This window comes from Ursus americanus, chromosome X (genome assembly GCF_024610735.1).
Source record: "Ursus americanus isolate L20-20 chromosome X, mUrsAme1.1.p, whole genome shotgun sequence".
Taxonomy (NCBI): Eukaryota; Metazoa; Chordata; class Mammalia; order Carnivora; family Ursidae; genus Ursus; species Ursus americanus.
The window spans coordinates 58992268-59007923 of record NC_142164.1 but is presented as its reverse complement, the minus strand read 5'-3'; the positions used below and the strand labels follow the sequence as shown (position 1 = coordinate 59007923).

Sequence of the window (15656 nt, the reverse complement as noted above, 5' to 3'; positions counted from 1 at the left end):
ACCCAATAATCACTCTCAATGTAAATGGCCTAAATACTCCCATAAAATGCCATAGGGTTGCAGATTGGATAAAAAGACAGGGCCCATCCATATGCTGTCCACAAGAGTCTCATTTTGAACCTAAAGATACATCCAGACTGAAAGTGACAGGATGGAGAACGAGTTTTACTGCCAACGGACCTCAAAAGAAAGCCAGGGTAGCGATTATCATATCAGAGAGATTAGATTTTAAGCTAAAGACTGTAGTTAGAGATACAGAAGGATACTATATTATTCTTAAGGGGTGTATCCAACAGGAGGATCTAACAATTATAAATACCTATGCCCCCAACAGGGGAGCAGCCAGCTACATAAGCCAACTCTTAAACAGAATAAAGAGACAGATAGATAATATACATTAATAGTAGGGAACCTCAACACTCCACTCTCAGCAATAGATAGATCATGTAAGCAGAAAATCAACAAAGAAACAAGAGCTTTGAATGACATACTGGACCAGATGGACCTCGTAGATATATACAGAACACTATACCCTAGAACAACAAAATAATTATTCTTTTTGAATGCACATGGAACTTTCTCCAGAATAGACCATATACTGGGTCACAAAACAGGTCTCAACTGACACCAAAAGACTGAGATTATTCCCTGCATATTCTCAGGCCACAATGCTTTGAAACTGGAACTCAATCACAAGGAAAAATTTGGAAGAAACTCAAACACTTGGAAACTGAGAACCATCCTGCTTAAGAATGACTGGGTAAACCACAAAATTAAAGAAGAACTTAAGCAATTTATGGAAACCAATGAGAATGAAACCACATTGGTCCAAAACCTATGGGACACTGCAAAGGCAGTCCTAAGGGGAAAATACATAGCCATCCAAGCCTCATTCAAAAGAATAGAAAAATCTAAAATGCAGTCCTTATAAGATTTCATTCTTTCTTATGGCTGAGTAATATCCCATTGTGTGTGTGTGTGCAGGCTCTCTATCTATATATATAGACACATATACATTTAGATATCTATTTACATATATATAGAGACACCCACCCACACATACAACTTTTTATTTATTTGAGAAGAAGAAAGCATGAGAGCATGCCAGTGGGGGAAGGGGCAGAGGGAGAGGGACAGAATCTCAAGCAGACTCCTCACGGAGCACAGAGTCTGACATGGAGCTTGATAACATGACCCCAAGATCATAACCTGAACTGAAATCAAGACTTGGATGCTTAACTGACTGAGCCACCCAGGAGCCACTATATACCATATCTTCTTTATCCATTTATCAGTTGATGAATATTTGGGCTTTTTCCATAATTTGGCTATTGTTGATAATGCTGCTATAAATATAGGGGTGCATATTTTTGTGTCCTTTGGGTAAATACCTAGTAGTACAACTGCTAGGTTGTAGTTTCTTAAGGAACCTCCATACTATTTTCCAAAGTGGCTACACTAGTTTGCATTTCCAACTATAGTGTAAAAGGGTTCCCTTTCTCTGCATCCTTGATAACACCTGTTGTTACCTGTGTTCTTAATTTTTGCTATTCTGACTGGTGTGATGTGATATCTCATAGTAGTTTTAATTCATATTTCCCTGATGATGAGGGATGTAGAGCATCTTTCCATGTGTCTGTTAGTCTTCTTTGGAAAAACCATCTATTCATGTCTTCTGCCCATTTTTTAACTAGATTATTTGTTTCCTGGGTGTTGAGTTTTATAAGTTCTTTATATATTCTGGATACCAACCCTTTATCAGGTATGTCATTTGCAAATATATTCTCCCACTCCAGATGTTGCCTTTTAGTGTTGTTTATTATTTCCTTTGCTGTGCAGAAGCTTCTTATCTCAATGATGTCCCAACAGTTTATTATTGCTATTGTTTCCCTTGTCTCAGGAGACGTACCCAGAAAGAAGTTGCTACAGCCGATCTCAAAGAGGTTACTGCTTGTTTTCCTCTAGGATTTTGATGGATTCCTGTCTCACATTTAGCTCTTTCATCCATTTTGAATTTTTTTGTGTGCATGATGTAAGAAAGTGATCCAGTTTCATTCTTTTGCATGTTGCTGTCCAGTTTTCCCAACACTGTTTGTTGAGGAGACTTTTTCCCATTGGATATTCCTTCTTGCTTTGTCAAGTATTTGTTGACCATAGAGTTGTGGGTCCATTTCTGGGTTTTCTATTCTGTTCCATTAATTTATGTGTCTGTTTTTGTGACAGTACTATATTGGTTTGATCACTACAGCTTTGTCATATAACATGAAGTCGGGAATTGTGATGATTCTAGCATTGCCCTTTTTTTTTTTTTTAAAGATTGCTTTGGCTATTTGGGGTCTTTTGTGGTACCATACAAACTTTAGGATTGTGTGTTCTAGCTCTGAAAAATGCTGGTGGTATTTTGATAGGGATTGCATTTCATGTGTAGATTGCTTTAGGTGGCATAGACATTTTAACAGTATTTGCTCTTCCAATGCAAAAGCATGGAATATTTTTCCATTTCTTTGTGTCACATTCAATTTATTTCATAAGTGTTTTATAGATTTCAGAGTACAGTTCTTTTATCTTTTTGGTTAGGTTTATTCCCAGGTATCTTTGGGTTTTAGTGCAATTGTAGATGGGATGAATTCCTTGATTTCTCTTTCCGCTGCTTCATTATTGGTGTATAGAAGTGAAACACATTTTTGTATGTTGATTTTGTATCGTGAGATATTACTTTATTCATGTATCGGTTATAGCAATATTTTGAGGTGTATTTTGGGTTTTCTATATAGAGTATCATGCCATCTACAAATAATAAATGTTTGACTTCTTACTTGCTGATCAGGATGCCTTTTATTTTTTTCTTGTCTGTCTGCTGTGACTAGGACTTCCTGGCAAGAGTGGACATCCATGTCTTGTTCCTGACCATAGAGGAAAATGTCTTAGTTTTTCTCTATTGAAGATAATATTAACGGTGCATTTTTCATATATGGCCATTATGATGTTGAGGTATATTCCTTCGACCCCTACTTTATGAGTGTTAGTATCATGAATGAATGCTGTACTTTGTCAAATGATTTTTATGTATTAGGAGGATCATATAGTTATTATCCTTACTTTTATTAATGCAGTGTACCACACTGATTTATCTATGAATGTTGAATCACTCTTGCAGCTGAGAAACAAACCCAATTTAATCATGGTGAATGATTCTTTTAATGTACTGTTTGATTCGGTTTGCTAATATTTTCTTGAGAATTTTTGCATCCATGTTTGCCAGTGATATTGGAATGTAAGTCTCAATTTTTGTGGAGTCTTTGTCTGGTATTGGAATCAGGGTAATTCTGGCCTCATAGAAGGAGTTTGGAAGGTTTCCTTCCATATGATTTTTTTTTGGGGGGGGGGACTACTTTGAAAAGAATAGGTATTGCCTTTTTTTTCAGTTTGGTAGAATTCACCTGTGAAGCCATCTGGTCCCGGACTTTTGTTTGTTGGGAGACTTTTGATTACTGATTTAATTTCTTTGGTGGTTATTGGTCTGTCCAAGTTTTCTATTTATTCTTAAGTTTTGGTAGTTTGTACGTTCCTAGGAATGTGTCCATTTTCCTCAGATTGTCTTAATTGATGGCATATAATTTTTCATAGTATTCTCTTATAATTATTTTTATTACGTGGTGGTGGTTGTTACTTCTCCTCTTTCATTTGTGATTTTATATACTTGGGTCATTTTTCTTTTCTTTTTGATAAGCCTGGCTAGGGGTTTATCAATTTTATTAATTTTTTTAAGGAACCAGCTACTGGTTTCATTGATCTTTTCTACTATTTTTTTAGTTACTATATCATTTATTTTTGCTCTAATCTTTATTATTTCCCTTCTTCTGATGGCTTTAGGTTTCATTTGTTTTTCTTTCTCTAGCTCCTTTGGATGTAAGGTTAAGTTGTTTGAGATTTTTCTTGCTTCCTGAGAAAGCTATTGTATTGCTATTTACTTCCGTCTTATGACTGCTTTTGCTGCATTCCAAATATTTTGGACCATCATGTTTTCATTTTCATTTGTTTCTGTGTATTTTTAAAAAATTCTTCTTTAATTTCCTGGTTGACCCATTCATTCCTTACTACCATGTTGTTTAACCTCCATGTATTTGTGGTCTTTCCAAATTGTTTCTTGTGGTTGATTCAGGTTTCATAGTGTTGTGGTTAGAAAATATACATGGTACAATCTCAATCTTTTTTATCCTTATGGAGGCCTGATTTTTGACCCAGAATGTGATCTTTTCTGGAGAATGTCCCATGTGCGCTTGAAAAGAATATGCATTCTGCTGGTTTAGGATGAAATATTCTGAATATATATGAAGTCCATCTGGTCCAGTGTGTCATATAAAGCTATTGTTTCCTTGTGGATTTTCTACTTAGATGATCCATCCATTGATACAAGCGGGGTGTTAAAGTCCCCTACTGTTACTATATTATGTTTGATATTAATTGCTATATATATTTGGGTGCTTCCACATTGGGGGCATATTTACAATTGTTAGATCTTGTTGGATAGTTCCCTTTATTATGATACAGTGCCCTTCTTCAAATCTTGTTACAGTTTTTAGTTTAAAATCTAGTTTGTCTGATATAAGTATTACTACTCTGGCATTATTTTGACATCCAACTACATGATAGATGATTCTCCATCCCCTCACTTTCAATCTGCAGGTGTCTTTAGGTCTAAAATGAGTCTCCCGTAGGCAGCATATAGATGGGTCTTGTTCTTTCATCCATGTTGACACTCTATACCATTGCCTGGAATGTTTAGTCCATTTACATTCAGAGTAAGTATTGATAGTTATAGATTTAGTGCCAATTTATTACTTGTTTTGTCATTGTTTCTGGAGATTCCCTCTGTTCCTTTTTAGTTTTTGTCACTTCTGGTTTTTCTTTCCCAAAGAGTCCTCATAATATTTCTCGAAAGGCTGCTTTAGTGACCATGAACTCCTTTAGCTTGTTTTCTGGAAAACTCTTTATCTCTCCTATTCTGAATGATTGCCTTGCTGGATAGAGTATACTTGGCTGCAGAATTTACCCATTCAGCATATTCAATATATCATGCCAGTCTGGCTTGCCAAATTTCTGTAGAGAGATCTGCTGCTAACCTGATGTGTCTTCCCTTGTATGGTAGGGACTTCATTTGTCTTGCAACTTTTAGGATTTTTCCTTTATCAATACATTTTGCAAATTTAATTACAACATGCCTTGTTGTTTTGTTGATTTTGATGGGAGTTTTCTGTGCCTCTGGGATTTGGATGTCTGTTTCCTTCCCCAGATTAGGAAAGTTTTTAGCTATAGTTTCCTCTAATAAACCTTCTGCCCTCTTTTCTCTCTTCTTCTTCTTCTGGGACTCTTATGATACTAATGTTATCATGTTCAGATCTCTCTTTTGTTCAGCTTCATTTTTTCCATAATTCTGTATTTTATATCACTTATTCACTCGTCTGCTTCTTCCGTCCTTGTGGTTATTACATCTAATTGGTTTTGAATATCAGATATTGCATTGTTCACTTTTGCCTGATTGTGTTTTAACTTTTTAAACTCTGCAGTATGGGTCTCCCTGATGTCGTCCATGTTTTTCTCAAGTCCACTGAGTATCCTTATGATTGTTGCTTCAAATTCTGTATCAGGCATATTATTTATATCTGTTTGGATTAGATCTCTGGCTGTGACCTTTGCTTGTTCTTTTTTTGGGGGTGGTGAATTCCTACATCTTGACATTTTGTCTAGGTCCCTTTCTTCCATGTGTTAGAAAAACCTGTTATGTTTTCTGCTTTTGTGAGTAGTAGCTTTAGAATAGGTTATATAATTCCCAGGGCCTAGAATTTCAAAAACCATCTCTGATATGTGCTGTGTGCACTCTGCTGCTGTGTTTTGGCTGCTCTATGCCTCAGGTTATTCATCTGTAGAGGCTCTCCTTGCCTGCAGTGGACAGTGTTTGGACCTTGGCCAGAATGTGATGAGTTTTAAATAGGTTTGTTCTGGTCTGCTTCTTAAATGAGATCTGATGCTACTTCCACTAGAACTGAAGCTCTGCAGAACTGTATGGTCAGTAGACATGGTGCAGGGTGGAGGGGTTTGGGCTGGTCTTTGGGGGAAGGGGCCCATGGTGCTGGTCCTTAGGCAGAGCTGCCCGAGACAAGCAGTACCAGCAGAATCCAGGAGGGTGGGACCTAGTTTAAGTAGGTTAGGCAGCCGGTGTTGGTGCTGTGCTGTTTACTGGAGTTGGTTTATCCTGTGGGGTGTGGGAATGAAATGGTGTCAGCCTACCCCTTTGTCCCCAGAGAGTGGTCTCCATGCTTGCTGGTCTCAGGGAAGGACTCCCAGAATAGCGAACAATTTCCCCTCATGTGTCCTATGTGTTTCTCAATTGCTGTTTTCACACTATCTGTCTCTGGGTTTCTTGTCCACCTGGAGCAGCACCTTGCACTGTGGACTCTACCATAGCCAGGCCTACTGATTTTCAGAACTCCAAACTTTAGGGACTTGGTGTGGCAGGGACCTGAGCTGGTCTTCTTGGGGAGGGTCTTGCTGCACTGGGACTGACAGAGGTCTGATCCAGAACAGCAGACCTGCTAGAGCACAGGCTATGGGAAGTGGAGCAAAGCAGGCTTAATGACATATGTCCAGGTTAGCTGCCCTCAGCTGGTGTCTCTGTGCCTGTGCTGAGGGGTGGGGAAGTGAAATGGCACCTTGCTGACTCCTTTGTCCCCAGAAGCAATGCCACCTCTTGCAGATGCACTCCAAGGAGAGGAACAGTACCCCCACTGTGCCCTAGGCGATCCTCAGATCACACTGTCTGCACTGTTTGCTTGCCTTCTCTCCAGGAGCAGGACTGCACCCTCACAACTTTATCCCAGAGAAGTCTACAGACCTCCAAAACTCCAGACATGGATCCCCACTGGTTGTAAAAACTTACAAAAATCAGCCCCTCTCATTTTTCCAGCCAATGACTTCGGGGAAATATTTTTTGTGTGTGCATCCCTGAGCATTCCACTCTCTCTCACCTCTCTCCATAACCAGGGCTCCCTCTTCTCCACGGCACCAACTATCTGTTTCTTCTGCAAACCATGACTCCACACTTCCTACCTTACTTGATGTGATCTTTTCACTCCCTCTAGTTGTGCAGTTTGTTCTATCAGTCCTCAGGTTGATTTTTTGGGCATTCAGAATGATTTGAGAGTTATCTGGCTGTGTTCGAGGGACCAGCTGAGCCTAGGTCCTCCTACTATATCGCCATCTTAGCTCTCCCTGCTACCCACTTTGCTATGTATTTAAAGTGTAATGGATTTAAATTTTGGATTAGTCATAACTTTTCTTTCTAGTAGTTAATACAAATTTTATATTAAGAATTACTCTTTAAAATATCTAGAATAACATTGTATGCCAACTATACTTCAATAAAAAATAATGTAAAAACATCTAGAGATGAGTAAAATAATAGAATGTAAGGACTGAGATATTTACTACAGTACAGTTCTCAGGTAATAGACTGATTAATTAAAAAAATCTTTTCTTTTTTTTTAAATAGTTGTTAAAAATATTTTGGATACATAGGTGTGACTTTTATAAAATGTATTCCCAGCTCTACTGTAAATGTGGTGTATGATTTAAGCAGGTCACTAAACTTGCTATTCTGCCTTAGTTTTTCTTCTTCTCTCATTCACTTCAAAAACATTCCCAAAGGGAAAGCCGCCAAAGAACAAAAGCCTGGAAATACGGCTCACAGTGTGCCCATCCCCATCCCCCCCCAGGGGACACGGAGACTCTACCCAAACAGGGTTGCCTGAGTATCAGCGCAACAGGCCCCTCCCCCAGAAGGCAGGCTGAAAAATCAAGAAGCCCACATCCCTAAGGTCCCTATAAAACAAGGGCACACAGCGTGGTTCCCGGTCAATAATCTGGGCTCTGGACAACCCCGCAACCTCTCCTCATCAGAATGACGAGAAGGAGAAATCCCCCCCAGCAAAGAAAAGACAATGAGTCTGTGGCCTCTGCCACAGAAATAATGGATATGGATATAACCAAATTATCAGAAATGGAATTCAGAGGAACAATGGTCAAGATGATGTGTAGACTTGGAAAAAGTATTAACGAAAATGTTAATGAGAATATAATATCTCTAAGGGCGGAAATGAGAGCGAATCTGGCAGAAATTAAAAATTCTACGAGCCAAATGCAGTCGAAACTAGAGGCTCTGATGGCAAGGGTGAATGAGGCAGAAGAACGTATCAGCGAATTGGAGGATGGGTTAGTAGAAGAAAAAGCTAAAATAGAATCTGGACTCAAAAAAATCCATGCTAGGGAATGTAGGTTATGGGAGATTACTGACTCAATGAAAAGTTCCAATGTCAGAATCATCGGCATCCCCGAGGGGGTGGAGAAAAACAGAGGTCTAGAAGAGATATTTGAACAAATTGTAGCTGAAAACGTCCCTAATCTAGGGAGGGAAACAAACATTTGTGTCCAAGAGGCAGGGAGGACTCCTCCCAAGCTCAACGATGACAAACCTAAACCATGTCACGTCATAGTGCATTTCGCAAATATTAGATCCACGGATACAGTATTGAAAGTGGCCAGGGCAAAGAAATTTCTCACGTACCAAGGCAAAGGTATCAGAATTACATCAGACCTGTCTACACAGACCTGGAATGAGAGAAAGGCTTGGGGGGGCATTTTTAAAGCTCTTTCAGAGAAAAACATGCAGCCAAGGATCCTTTATCCAGCAAGGCTGTCATTCAGAATTGATGGAAAAATACAGATCTTCCAGAATCGCCAGTCATTGACCAATTTCATAACCACAAAACCAGCCCTACAGGAGATATTAAGGGGGGTTCTATAAAAGTAAAAAGGCTCCAAGAGTGATACAGAACAGAAAGTCACAATCTATAGAAACAAAGACTTTACTGGCAACACAGCATCATTAAAATCATATCTCTCAATAATCAGTCTCAATGTAAATGGCCTAAATGCTCCCATAAAGCGCCACAGGGTTGCAGATTGAATAAAAAGACATGACCCATCCAGTCGCTGTCTAAAAAAGACTCATTTTGAACCTAAAGATACATTCAGACTAAAAGTAAAGGGATGGAATACCATCTTTCACGCCAATGGACCTCAAAAGAAAGCTGGGGTAGCAATTCTCATATCAGACAGATTGGATTTTAAACTAAAGGCTATAGTTAGAGACACAGAAGAGCACTATATTATTCTTAAAGGAGGTATCCCACAAGTGGATATGACAATTATAAATATATATGCTCCCAACATGGGAGCAGCAAGATACACAAGCCAACTCTTAACCTCAATAAAGAGACATATAGATAAAAATACACTAATAGTAGGAGACCTCAACACTCCACTATCAGCAATAGACAGATCACCAAAGCAAGAAATCAGCAAAGAAACATGAGCTTTGAATGCCATACTCGACGAGTTGGACCTCATATATAGAACACTACACACCAGAACCTAAGAATACTCATTCTATTCTAATGCCCATAGAACATTCTCAAGAACAGACCATGTTCTGGGACACAAAACAGGTCTCAACTGATACCAAAAGACTGAATTTATTCCCTGCATATTCTCAGACCACCATGCTCTGAAATTGGAACTCAACCACAAGGAAAAATCTGGAAGTAACTCAAACACTTGGAGACTAAGAACCAGCCTTCTCAAGAATGATTTGATAAACCAGGAAATCAAAAATCAATTTAAACAATTTATGGAGACCAATGAGAATGAAAACACAACGGTCCAAAACCTATGGGATACTGCAATGGCTGTCCTAAGTGGGAAATAAATAGCCATTCAAGCCTCGCTCAAAAGAATAGAGAAATCTATAATGCAGTTTTTATATTCTCACCTCAAGAAGCTGGAACAGCAACAGAGGGACAGGCCTAATCCACGAAATATGAAGCAGTTGACCAAGATTAGAGCAGAAATCAATGAATTAGAAACGAGGAACACAGTAGAGCACATCAACAGAACTAGAAGCTGATTCTTTGAGAGAATCAATAAAATTGGCAGACCGCTGGCAAGACTTATCCAAAAGAATAGAGAAAGGACCCAAATTAATAAAATTATGAATGAAACAGGAGAGGTCACAACCAACACCAATGAAATTGGAAGGATTATTAGAAACTTTTATCAACAGCTATATGCCAAAAAATTAAGCAATCTGGAAGAGATGGAGGCCTTCCTGGAAACCTATAAACTACCAAGACTGAAACGGGAAGAAATTTATTTTTTTAAACAGGCCAATTAATTAGAAGAAATTGAGTCAGTGATAAACAACCTTCCAAATAACAAAACTTCAGGCCCAGATGGTTTTCCTGGAGAATTTTAACAAATATTCAAAGAAGAAATAATACCTATTCTCCAAAAGCTATTTCAAAAAATAGAAACAGAAGGAAAGCTACCAAACTCATTCTATGAAACCAATATTACCTTGATCCCCAAACCAGGCAAAGACCCCATCAAAAAGGAGAATTACAGACCGATCTCCCTGATGAATATGGACGACAAAATCCTCAAAAAGATCCTGGCTAATAGAATCCAACAGTACATTAAAAGGATTATCTATCATGACTAAGTGGGATTCATCCCTGGGATGCAAGCGTAGTTCAACATTTGCAAATCGATCAGCGTGATATATCATATCAACAAGAAAAGACTCAGGAATCATATGATCCTCTCAAATGATGCAGAAAAAGCATTTGACAAAATACAGCATCCTTTCCTGATTAAAACCCTTTAGAGTTTAGGGATAGAGGGTACATTCCTCAATCTCATAAAAACCATCTATGAAAAGCCTACAGCAAATATCATTCTCAATGGGGAAAAGCTGGAAGCCTTTCCATTAAGATCAGGAACACGACAAGGATGCCCACTCTCGCCACTATTATTCAACATAGTACTAGAAGTCCTTGCAACAGCAATCAGACAACAAAAAGGGATAAAAGGTATCCAAACTGGCAAAGAAGAAGTCAAAATGTCTCTCTTCACAGATGACATGATACTCTATATGTAAAACCCAAAGGAATCCACGCCCAAACTATCAGAAGTTATAGAGCAATTCAGTAATGTGGCAGGATACAAAATCAATGCTCAGAAATCGGTTGCATTTATATACACGAACAATGAGACTGAAGAAAGACAAATTAGGGAATCCATCCCATTTACAATAGCACCAAAAACCATACATTACCTTGGAATTAACTTAACCAGAGACATAAAGGATCTATATTCTAGAAACTATAAATCACTCTTGAAAGACATTGAGGAAGACACAAAAAGATGGAAAAATATTCCATGCTCATGGATCAGAAGAATTAACATAGTTAAAATGTCCATGTTACCCAGAGCAATCTACAGTTTCAATGCTATCCCGATCAAAATACCGATGACATATTTCAAAGAACTGGAACAAACAGCCCTTAAATTTGTGTGGAACCAGAAAAGGCCCCGAATCGCCAAGGAACTGTTGAAAAGGAAAAACAAAGCTGGGGGCATCACAATGCCGGATTTCAAGCTGTACTACAAAGCTGTGATCACAGAGATAGCATGGTACTGGTACAAAAACAGACACATAGACCAATGGAACAGAACAGAGAACCGAGAAATGGACCCTCGGTTCTTTGGGCAACTAATCTTTGACAAAGCAGGAAAAAACATCTGGTGGAAAAAAGTCTCTTCAATAAATGGTGCTGCCAAAATAGGACAGTTACATGCAAAAGAATGAAACTTGACCACTCTCTCACACCACAGACAAAGATAAACTCCAAATGGATGAAAGACCTCGACGTGAGACAGGAATCCATCAAAATCCTAGAGGAGAACATAGACAGCAACCTCTACGACATCGGCCAAAGCAACCTCTTTCATGACACATCTCCAAAGGCAAGAGAAACACAAGATAAAATGAACTTGTGGGCCCTCATTAAGATAAAAAGCTTCTGCACAGCCACGGAAACAGTCAAAAAAACTAAGAGGCAGCCCACTGAATGGGAGAATATATTTGCAAATGATGCTACAGATAAAAGACTGGTATCCAAGATCTACAAAGAACTTCTCAAACTCAATACTCCAGAAACAAATAAACAAATCATAAAATGGGCAGAAGATATGAATAGACACTTTTCCAATGATGACATACAAATGGTTAACAGACACATGAAAAAATGTTCAAAATGATTAGCCATCAGGGAAATTCAAATCAAAACCACACTTAGATACCACCTTACGCCAGTTAGAATGGCAAAAATTGACAAGGCAAGAAACAACAATTGTTGGAGAGGATGTGGAGAAAGGGGATCCCTCTTACATTGTTGGTGGGAATGCAAGTTGGTACAGCCACTCTGGAAAACAGTGTGGAGGTCCCTTAAAAAGTTAAAAATTGAGCTACCCTATGACCCAGCCATTGCACTACTGGGTGTTTACCCCAAAGATAGAGATGTAGTGAAGAGAAGGTCCATATGCACTCCAATGTTCATAGCAGCATTGTCCACAATAGCCAAATCATGGAAAGAACCGAGATGCCCTTCAATAGATGACTGAATTAAGAAGTTGTGGTCCATATATACAATGGAATATTACTCAGCTATCAGAAAGAACGAGTTCTCAACATTTGCTGCAACATGGACGGCACTGGAGGAGATAATGCTAAGTGAAATAAGTCAAGCAGAGAAAGACAATTATCGTATGATTTCTCTCATCTATGGAACATAAGAAGTTGGAAGACTGGCAGGGGAAGAAAGGGATAAAGAAAGGGGGTGTAATCAGAAGGGGGAATGAAGCATGAGAGACTATGGACTCTGAGAAACAAACTGAGGGCTTCAGAGGGGAGGGGGCTGGGGGAATGGGATAGACTGGTGATGCGTAGTAAGGAGGGCATGTATTGCATGGTGCACTGGTGTTATACGCAACTAATGAATCATCGAGCTTTACATCAGAAACCATGGATGTACTGTATGGTGACTAACATAATAAAAAAACATTTAAAAATATAGAAAATGTTCAGGAAATAATAGAGCCAATACTTACATACACTTGCGTTTTGCTGTCTTTGTATCTAAAATAACATTTTTTAAAAAATTTACTTAAATCATATTATACTATGTATACTATTCTGCAACTTGTTTTTCCCATTCAACTTTGTAAGATTTTATTATATTGAGATCTAGAGATCTTGTTCATTCATTTTACTTCCTGTATAATACTGCAGTTTATAAATACAATTGTATTTATTCCTTTTATATCTGGACATTGACTTTTTTCCCTAATCACAGACAATGGTGCATGAACATTCTCATATACAGGTATCTTTGTATACATATGTAGGGGTTTCTGCAAATATAAATTTGGAAGTAGAAGGACTAGGTTATAGGTCATGTGCATTTTTCATATACTCTGAGTTATTCAATAAATATTAATTAACCACCCATACTTTATGCCAGATACTGTTTTTTAATGCATCAGTATCATATATTAGAAGGTAATATGTACTATGGAGAAAAATAAAGCAGGGATGGCAGATAGGAAGTATATGGCATGGTGTGTATGCTGTTGATGTATTTTTAAATAGGATGATCAGGAAAGACCTCAGTCAGAAAATGACATTTGAATAAAGAACTGAAGGGGAGTGGGAAATGTGGATGTCTGCAAGATGGATGAAAAGCATTCAGGCAGAGGAAACTGCAAGTGGAATTGTTTTTAGACACAAATGTCCTTGGTGTGTTTGGGAAATAACAAGGAGGCCAAGTGCCTGAGGAAATTAATGAATAGTAATAGGAAATAAGGTCAGAAAAGTGGAGTGAGGCAGATCCCATAGAGTATTAATAGGCCATTGCAAAGAATTTGGCTTTTGAGGCAGATATGGAGCCACTGGAGGGTTTTAAGCAGTAAAATGATATGATCGGATTTATTTTAATAGGACCACTCTGGCTGCTATGTTAAGAGCAGACTGTAGATATTACTAAATTGCTTTGCTAAGTGGATATGCCAATTTCAATTCTAATTACTCATTAGCAGGGTATGAGAATTTGGGCAACTAAATGTGTCCAACCATATATCTATTTCTTTTGTACATTTTGGTTGAGTTTTTATGAAGAATGTTTTATATATATTTGAATGTCCCTAGTACTAGCACAATACCTGAAACAGGAGAAGGTGCCAGCAAATGTTGGGTGAATTAATCTCAAGATTTTTCAGAGCTAAAAAGCATTTATATATCATCATATCCAACCCTACATTTTACAGCTAAGGTAGTGAAGCCCAAGGCAGTGAATATCTTAAGGTCCCAAAGTTAATTAGTGGTAAAATAGGGATCAGAAATTCCAGTGTCCTGACTTCCAAGTCATTTTTCCATTCACCTGTTTCCTAAACTTGACTGATAATAAAATCACCTGCAGATAACCTAAGGAGCTTGAGTAAGAATCAGAAACTCTAGGACAGTGCTTCTCAAACTCAGTGCATATAAATCATCTGGGAATCTTGTTAAAATAATTCTGATTCAATGTCTGTGGATGGGGTCTGAATTTCTACATTCCTAAGGAGCTCCAAGATGACACAGATGTTCCCAATTCTTGCACCACATGTGGGGGACCAAGGCATTAGAGAAGATATAAAAGTAATGTCTAAATACATGCTTACTATAACACATACACATGATTTTTTCTTTTTCTTAACTCTCAAACCTAAATAAAAGCATAATCTCTTTTTATTTACCTCATTAAAAGAGTTATCTGAAGTATAATTTTGATGGATGGTTGTTGATTTCTTCCTAATCTATTTTATAAATTATATTGTTTCCATATTAGCAGCTGAAGGAGTGGCAAGTTCTTTGCTCATGTAATTAACCATGTGATAGGTGCTGGGATCAAAACTAAGAGTGATAATGAAAGAAATTTTCTATCTGAACATTTAAATTTCAAAAAACTTTGTTGCTTGCTCATGTCACATGCAAACTAGTTTCAAAAGTTCTTTGTAGCACATCTCTGTCTAAGCTGTAGGTTTTAAAAAATCCTCATTTTATGAAAAATATTTGTCTTGCAATTAATTATTTGGTCACCTGTGACTCAAGCATAAATAACACTCCTAAAGAATAGATAAGGAAGCAGAAGAATATTTGCAATGAGGATAATACCTAATACCCACTAGCACAGTGAGTCTCTAATACAATGCCTTCGTCAATAAATACCACTGGCAGCAAGGTAGAACCAAGTTCCAGACTTTCTAGACATGTGACCTACTATAATTCTTAGAATTTCAAAACAAGGTAAGGGGATGTCATCTTCCAACATGTCCTCAGGAATCCAGAGCAGAGCATAACTTACTTCCTTACTTGCATTTTGGGGATACACCATGTTTATGTCATATTCTATAGATGATTTATGCTCACAAAGCCTTTATTTCTTGAAGTCGAGTAATTTTAAAAAGTTATCCTAAGTATTGAAACTATTCTTACTTGGTCATTTTTAGTGTTGTAGTGCTACTCACTGTGTCTTCCATTTGTTGTGTTTGAACATCAAATGCTTCAAATTGGTGTTCACATTTGTCCATCAGGGCAGAAATCTGTAAAAAGAAATATGGTCATAAGAAAAACTTACACTGAAAAGATGCTATCAGAACATCAA

At 37.9% G+C, this 15656-nt stretch overlaps 1 long non-coding RNA gene across 3 annotated transcripts in view; it reads right to left on the bottom strand.

The window, feature by feature from the left end:
- The window catches only part of LOC123789773 (uncharacterized), a 94601-nt gene that overhangs the window by 19770 nt on the left and 59175 nt on the right, over positions 1–15656 (bottom strand). Inside the window, exon 4 of one of the 3 annotated variants that reach the window (XR_015723408.1) lies at positions 15520–15594. This is a non-coding gene — a long non-coding RNA (uncharacterized LOC123789773). Of the gene's footprint in view, positions 1–11255; positions 15595–15656 lie in introns of those variants that run through there. The other 2 variants (XR_015723407.1, XR_015723406.1) reach the window with 2 other exon arrangements.